Consider the following 9,025-nt stretch of genomic DNA (forward strand, 5'->3'; position numbering starts at 1 on the left):
TCTATCATCTATCTTTCTATCAATCATCTATCTATTAGCTATCTATCATCTATCTATTATCTATATATCGTCTATCATCTATCATCTATCTATTATCTATCTATCTATGTATCTATTATCTATCATCTATCTATCTATCATCTATTATCTATCATCTATCTTTCTATCAATCATCTATTATCTATCTATCATCTATCTATATATCTATTATCTATTATATATCTATCATCTATCGATTTATCATCTATCATCTATGTATCATCTATCTCTCAATCATCTATCTATCAATCATCTATTATCTATCTATCTATCTATCTATCACCTATCTATCCACTCATCCATTCACCCAGCCATCCATCTCCCTGTCTGCCCATCCTCCTCTCTTTTTGGACTCCTAATTCTGTTCCACTTGTCTATGTGTCTATTCCTGCACTGATGCCATGCAGTTGTAGTTACTATGGCTTTTTAAAATCTTGACGTCTGGTAGTAAGTCCAGCATCTTTGTTCTTGCTTTTCAAGATTGCCTTGGTTATCTTTAGCCCTTCCCAAATGGGTGGTGGGGGATACATATTTGAGAATCAGCTTGTCAATTTCCACAAAATAAAAATTTGTTGGATTTTTATTGGGATTATACTGAATCTATAGATCGATCTGGAGAGAACTGTCATCTTTAGAATTTTGAGACTCTTAATCCAAGAGCAAGGCACACCCCTCTATTCACTTACGACTTCTCAATACTGTTTGTTATTTTCAGTGTATTCATCTTTCACATCTTTCTGGGCATATTTGAGTTTTGGGTTTTTAAAAATAACACAAATGGTAACTTTAAAATTTTTTACTTTTTTAATTTAAAAAAATTAATCTCTATTCCTTTGTTGCTGGCACCTAGAACACAATTTTTAGAACTTTCTTAAAAAAATTTTTTTTAATGTTTATTTTTGAGAGACAGAGCACAAGTAGGGGAGGGGCAGAGAGAGAGAGAGAGAGAGACGTAGAATCCGAAGCAGGCTCCAGGCTCTGAGCAGTCAGCACAGAGCCTGACACGGGGCTTGAACTTGTGAACCATGAGATCATGACCTGAGCCAAAGTCGGATGCTCAACTGACTGAGGCACCCAAGCACCCCCTTTTTTAAAAAAATTGTTTTTTAATGTTTTTATTTATTTTTGAGACAAAGAGAGACAGAGTATGAGCAGGGGAGGCACAGAGAGAGAGGGAGACATAGAATCCGAAGCAGGCTCTGGGCTCTGAGCTGTCAGCACAGAGCCCGATGCGGGGCTCGAACTCATGAGCGGTGAGATCATGACCTGAGCCAAAGTTGGACGCTTAAGTGACTCAGCCACCCAGGCACCTCTAGAACTTTCTTTTTGAAATAATTATAGATTTACAGGAGGTCGCAGGGAGACATAGAGGGAGGCTCTCTGCACCCTTCGCTCAGGCTTCCCTGATGACACCATCTTGTGTGACGAGTTCAGCGTGAATAGCAGGGCACTGACTTCAGTGCGATCCACAGAAGGTATCTGGGTTCCCACCAATTCTACGTGCACTCATCTGTGTGTGTGTATGTGTGTGCGTGTGTGTGTGTGCACGCGTGTGCACACACACCTGTACCTTTGTAGTTTTATTGCTTCGTGGGCTGCCACCTTCTAGGATGTGGAATGTTTCCGTCACCACAGGGGGCACACTCCATGCCCTGGCCTCTGGCAAGCGCTGATCTGTTCCATCTCTGTAACTGTGCCTTCAAGGATGTTATACAAACGGAATCACACCGTGCGTGATCTTTTGAGATCGGCTTTTCCCGCTCAGCCTGATTCCCCTGCGGTCCACCCACAGTCTGTTTTTATTGCCGACCAGTGCTCTGTAGCAGGGGTGCCCCAGCGCGCAAGGACAAGCGGTGGGGGGGGGGGGCAGGGGCTGGCTGCGTGCGAGGCACGAGGGTGCGGTAAACAGTCAAGCACAAGCACAAGTCTCTCTGTGAACCTGTTTTCACTTCTCCGCAGACCAAGGGCCGGGTTGGACCTCAGCCCGTTTTTAGCGCCAAAGGCACCTGCCGACTCTCCAGCAGAGCGGCCGCGCAGCTTCCCGTCCCGCCGCCGGCGACCGCGTGACCAGGTTCTGCGTCTTCTCCAGCGCGGGGGTCACGGCCGTGTCTCACTCCGCCCCTCCGGCAAGGGCGCGGCGGCGCCTCCTCGGGCTTTAATTTACCTTTTTCCAACGGCTAGCGATGCGGAACGTCTTCTCGCGTGCTTGGTGGCCATCGTGTGTCCTCTTCCGGGAAGTGTCTGTTCACATCTTTTCCCCGTTTTCTAGCTGGGCTGTTTCTGAATGTTAAGCTTTGAGAGTCCCTTACGGGTCCCGAACGCAAGGCCTTTGTCAGGCTGCGCGCCTCTTCTCCCCCTCTGCCGCTGCCCTTCCGTCCGCGTAGGGTCCCCGACAGAACAAACCTTTTTGATTTTGTGGGGTTCCATGAACCACGTTTCCCTTCCGTGCATCACGTTCTTGAGGTCAAGTCCAAGAAGTCCTTCCCTGGTCCTCGGTCCTGAAGGTAATTCTGTCACTAGTGTCTATGACTTTGTAGGTGTACATTTACCCCCGTGATCATTTTGAGTTAATTTTCGCGTGTGGGGTGAGGGGCACATCCACGTTCAGTGTTTTGGTCCCATGGATGTCCGACTTCTGCAACACCGTTGTGTAAGAAGCCCCCCCTTCCCTCGCTGAATTGCATTTGTACTCTGCCAAGTATCGGTTGAGAATATTTGTGTTGGTTTATTTATGATCCTCTGTTTTGTTACGTTGATCTGTGTGTCTGTCCCTCCACCAAGACCACAGGGTCTTGAGAAACGTAGCTAATTGGTAAATCCCTAACATTGCAGGGATGATTGGCTCCTCCCACTTTATTCTTTTTTGAAATGATTGAAGGGCCTGTATGTTTCCTTATAAATTTATAATAAGCCTCTTCATGTGCACAAAAAAATCTTGATGGGATTTTGTTGGGAAGTGCATTAAACGTACAGATCATTTAGAGGAGAACCGACATTATCGCTTTGCTGAGTCTTAAAGTCCGGGAACCGCAGCAAATCTCTCTGACGATTGATGTTTTCTCTGACTTCTTTCTCTGGTGGTCTGTTCCCAGCGTACAGATCCTGGACGCGCTTTGCTAGAGTATCCCTAAGTATTACACTTTTATTCTGGAGAAATTATTAACGCTATTGCATTTTTAGGTTTCAGCTTCCACTTGTTGTTAGTATATAGGAATATGCAGATTTTGTGTTGGCTTTGTAACCTGCAACCTTGCAGACCTCATTTGTTACTTCTAGGGACATGTTTTGGTGTCTGGCTCTGGATTTTCTACATAGCCAGTCGTGTGATCTATGAATAAAGGCAGTCTGGTGTCTTCCTTTCCAATCGTACGCCTTTTACATCCTTTTTATTCCTACCTTGCTGTATTGTTTAGGACTTCCAAGGCTCTGCTGAACGAATGGGGAGAGCAGGTATCTTCCCAGGAAGTGTGATGTCAGCTGTACGGTTTGTACATAGATGTTCTGGGGGCGCCTGGGGGGCTCAGTCGGTTGAGCGTCCGACTTCGGCTCGGGTCATGATCTCACGGTTCGTGGGTTCGAGCCCCGCATCGGGCTCTGTGCCGACAGCTTGGAGCCCAGAGCCTGCTTCCGATTCTCTGTCTCCTCACTCTCTGCCCCTCCCCCGCTCACGCTGTGTCTCTCTCTGTCTCAAAAATAAATAAACGGTAAAAAAAAATTAAAAAAACATGTATCAGTGTCATATTTTGTCAAATGCTTCTTCTACCGCAGATGTTTTGATCACTGGTTTTCCTTACCTGTTAAGGGGAATCGCAGTGATCGATTTTTGAATATCACATCAGCCTTCCAGCCTTTAAACAGATCCCATGGTGCTGGTGTCTTCACTCTACACATTGCTGTACAGTATTCAATATGCTAACATTTGATCAGGATGTTTGTGTCTAAGATCATGAGAGATATTGGTCTAACTGGTTTTCCCCCCATTTTTTGTGTATGTGCTTTGTCTGGATACCACAGACTGGGCTGGGGGGTGTTCCCTCTTCTATTTTCCAGAGGATACTATATACAGTTAAATCTTTAAATGTTTGGCTGAATTCTCCAGTGAACGAGAGGGCCTGGCAATTTCTCTTTTTTGGGAGGTGGGGGAAATTTTTAATTTTTTTAAATGTTTATTTATTTTTGACAGAGAGAGACAGAGCATGAGCAGGGGAGAGGCAGAGAGAGAGAGAGAGAGACAGAATCCGAAGCAGGCTCCAGGCCCTGAGCTGTCAGCATAGAGCCCAACGCGGGGCTTGAACTCATGGACCGTGAGATCACGACCTGAGCCAAAGTCAGACACTCAACCGCCTGAGCCACCCAGGCGCCCCCTAAATTACAAATTCAATTTGGATAATTTAGGTTAGCAAATCATTATTAGGGCCGATGTCTGTTTTTTTTCTTTCTTTCTTTCTTTCTCCTTTTTTCTTACCTTCTGGTTGGAAAGTTTTACATTCTTTAGAGAGCCATCTTGATTTAGATGTAATATAATAATAACAATTCAACTTACTTCTGAGGTGATGTTTTGGGCAGTACGGTTCTGTATCGCGTGGTTTCCTTAGCGGTTGCTCTAGATATCACAGCAAGTGCTCGTGACTTAACCTGTCATATCACTGCTTTATCGTTTCTGGTGGGAGAGCGAAATGCTACTTTCACTGAAGTCCTTGCACCACCACCACCACCCCCCCCATTTCTAAATGTGCTTGTTTGAGTGTTTCCTCCACATACATTAAACACCGTACCAAATGATGTTACAATTTTTGCCTCAACCATCCAATGTGATCTGAGAAACTCCCAAGGTGAAGGATGGTGTATTATATTTCACCCATGCCATGGTAATCCCTTCTTTCCGAAGCCCCCAGCCTCTTGTTACCGTTTTCTCTCTGTTTGGAGGGCTCCTTTAGCCAGACTTTAGGGGTGGGGGCCTGCTGGAAACAGAGTCTCTCAGTTTTCCTTCACCCCAGAGTGTCTCTGTTTCCCCTTTTACATCTGAAGGACAGCTTTGCTGGGTGCAGGAGTCCCGGCCCAGGGGCTCATTCTTCTTCTGCGTTGTTGGACAGTCCCTCCGATACCGCAGGTGAGTCCAGCATCGCTGGCAAAGGGGCAGTCGGGAGTGCACCAACAGGAAGTGATGGGGAGAGTAACAGAGGAACACTTCCCAGATGGTTTTATGAATCCAGTATTATCCTGATGCCATAACCTTGCAAACACGGTGCAGACTGAAAACTACAGACCATCTCTGTCGTGAATATACGTGAAAAAAACTCTTTGAAAACGTTTGCAAATAGGATTCAGCAATATACAAAAAGCCTGACACATGACCGTGTGGGGTTTAGCTCAGGGATACAAGGCTGGTTCAACAGTCAAAAGCCAATCACTGAGATCCATCATATTAACAGGCAGGAGCAGAAGTCATGCTGTTATCAATAGATGCTGGAAAACTGCTTGACAACGTCTAGCATCCGTTCACGGGAACAGTTCTCAGGAAGCAAGGAACCCAGGGAGCCGCACCAGCTTCATAACGAGAAGTAACAAACCTCCTAGACTTAGCGTTACACTTAACCCCAAGCTGAATGCTTTCCCCTGGGAATTCGAGGGGGCAGGCTCCCGCTGCTGCTGTCCCACACAGAGCCCCAAGTGGCAGCCGGTGCAGCCAGGACAGGAAAAGAGGCAAACAGCATTCAGCCTGCAAAGAACGAAAATAAAGCTGTTCCTGTTTACGGATGACGTAATTGTCTACATAGGAAGTCCCAAGGCATCTACACGACATCTTCCAGAACTAGTGGTGTATTCAGCAAGGCCACAGGATACAAACTAAGCGTACAACAATCAGTTGTGTTCTTATGCTCTGGCAACAAACACAAGGGAACCAAAATTTAAAATTCAATTTAAAGGCACTCAACAGTTTTTAAATGCAGAACTTACATGCTGAAAAGCGTGGCGTGCTGGTGGAAGGAACCAGAGAAGATGCAAATAAATGGGGGCATCTGTTGGGCACGGGTAGGAAGACTCGGCAAAGAGGCGAAATCTCCCCAAACTGCTATGCAGGTTTAACACAATTACCATCAGAATCGCGGCAGGAGTTTCTGCACATACAGAGAGGATTGCCCTTAAATGTTCACAAAAAGGCAATGGAAGCGGACCAGCTAAAACAATTTCAAGGGAGAATGGACACGGAGAAATTAGCCTACCAACTTTGAGACTTGGTCTGGAGCCACGGTAGTCAACACTGTGTGGTGCTGGGGCGCCTGGGAGTTCAGTCGCTTAAGCGTCTATTGATTTCAGCTCAGGTCATGACCTCACGATTCATGAGATCGAGCCCCTCGTCGGGCTCTGTGCTGACAGGACAGGACAGCCTTCTTGGGATTCTCTCTCTGCCCTTCTCCCGCTCATGTGTGCACACACACTCTGTCTCTCCCTCTCTCTCAAAATAAATTAATTAAAAAAAAAAGATCATGTGGTATTGTTGGGAGAGACGCACAAATGTTGAACTTTCTCGGAAGTTATTTTCCACATAGTGTGATTCCTGGTTTGTTCTTTTCTGTCAATGCCGACAGCATTCCATGGTGTGCACCTGTCATGGTCTGTTTAACTGGCCAGCATCTGGCTATTATAATGAAGCTGTGACCAACATCATGTATGGGTTTTCGTGGGGACGCAAGTTTCCAGGGAAGCAGAAGTCAGAAGTGACACAAGAATAGTGATCGAATCTAGGTCCAGCCGTACCTGCAGCCAGCTATACGCACTCAACTTCTCCGTTACCGCGAGGTTTCCGTCACTAGATTTATGATGCTCGTTGGTACTAACACATTAGGTATCATACAGTATCTCAGAGACTTGAGAGATTATGATTTGGGGGACAGCCTTTTCTAAGTGTACTTTACATAAATGTGAATCTCACCAGTAAAGCCTCACAAGTTATGTGATCTCAGGATAGTGCAAGTATCTCCTATTGATCCAGAAACATCGCTTTTTCCTTATGAACCAATATTGAATCTTCTCTCCTTTGGTTTCACTGTTGTAGTGATCATACGATCGCTCAAACTGAAGCTGGACAGAATTATAACTTGCAGGGTATTTATAAATGGAGCTCATTTGGAAATGAATTTCCTGAGTGCACTGTTTCCTTTCCCAGTGTTTCAGGACAGGGAAGGACAGTATTGGTCGTAGCTGGCTATCAAGGTCCCATAACAGGGTGTTTACGAAGGGCTCACAACCAGGGACACTCAAAACATACTATTTGTGTACCAAGAGCTTAACTTACTCTAGTTACTAGATCTGTTTAAATAAATTTTGGTTTTAAAAAAGCAGTTATATGTAACATCCCTTACTTCAATATTCCTCACAAACGTCCGTGTTCAGAGCTGTGTCCAGTAGAATGTCTCTTGTCCTTCTGTCTCAGGGTCCAGCCCTGGAGGAGGTACCAGGGAGGAGACGAGAGGAGGCCAGGTCTGCAAAGTGACTTCACACCCAGAACAGAGCAGGGTTGGGGGGGAGGGGGGATGCTGGGAGGCCTGACCGTGGTTCACCTGTCAGGCATGTGTGAAGAGCTTCAGGGCAGTGGTGTCTGATATTAACTTAACCTGACTTTGTTTCCGACTGGACTGTGGTCTCTCTCCCTTTCTCCCTCTGCGGTCGGTACAAGTTGTTCACACAAGAACTTTATCTTGGAAAATAACATAAAGCATGTGTCTTCATCTGGGGTCAGGCTGGGAAAGATCCCAGCGAATGGGAGTTCTGGAGGCAAGATACAACGGGACAGGTAACAAAGATGAGAAAAGCTGACAGAGCCCCCCGCCCAGAATTGCAACACCTTGGAAAGGGCAGTGGGCTCCCCAGAGTGATGGGACACCTTGGTGATTCCCTGGGGCTGGAGGACTTAGGGCTCCCTGGTCACACCTGCTTACTGGAGGTGCGTGTGCAATGTGTCAGGGGCTCTGCTTGGGGCCGGGGACACCATGGAGGTAGGATGTGAACGCGGCGCCCGCTCTCAGAAAACGCAGGGTTTAGAACAGTATTTCTCTCGGTGCCGGCCACTGACATCAGAATCCGCTTGTGAAACAGGTTTCAGGGCCTATCCCCGGTCTCCGAAGGCAGACGCTCTGGCTTTGCGGAGTAGGACTCTGCACTGTGGATAAGCAGGATTCTCGCATCGGAGAAGCATCATTGGCCGACCTTCGTGTTCACAACGGCATTCCCACTCGGGCATGCAATTCCACGATCGTTCCAAAAAGCCGAAGCCGAGAGGAGGTTAAACGATAGAAACGTCCGGGTGTTGAGAAGAAGCCCGAGAGATGGGAGATTCGGACACCTTTCCGAACGGCAGGCAGGAAAGACATCTCACGTGGAAGTCAACTCGTGCTAACCGGGGAGGCGAGCACCAGGACCCTCGAAAGGACTGCGGTGATGGAGCACCCACAGCGCGCGCGTGTTCCAGTGTCGTCCGAGGTGCCGCACGCCCTGCCAGACCCGGGGTCCCTCGGGCCCGGCCGGGAGGACGAGGACGCCGGAAAGGGCCCTGGGGCGGCCAGGTCCGCCCGCGGCCCCTCTCCCTTCCCCGCCCCAGTCCCGGGCCACCTTCCCGGCCTCGGACGGGCTTCCGGCTCCGGGGGGGGAGCGGGGGCGGGGAAACCCAGGTGATTTGCAGGTCCGCCCGGGCCGGCCTCGGGGCCGCGGGCGGGAGCGGGGAGTCCCGGGCGCAGCACCTGCCAGCGCCGGGGCGGCCTCGGGACCCCGGCGGAGTCCCGCCGACGCTCTCCAGCGTCTCTGTCGCAGCCGCAGGCCCAGGTCGGGCGGCCGGACCCCGCGAAGGCCGAGCGAGGCGCAGGCGCAGGGGGAGCCCGGCCGGGGCGGCCGTCCAGAGGGAGCCCACACCCCGACGCCCTGCGCCTGCGCCTGCGCCTCGCGCCCGGACGCTCCTGACAGGCGTCGCGCGGGCACCCCGGCCGTGACG

Source organism: Panthera uncia (genome assembly GCF_023721935.1).
Source record: "Panthera uncia isolate 11264 chromosome C1 unlocalized genomic scaffold, Puncia_PCG_1.0 HiC_scaffold_3, whole genome shotgun sequence".
NCBI lineage: Eukaryota > Metazoa > Chordata > Mammalia > Carnivora > Felidae > Panthera > Panthera uncia.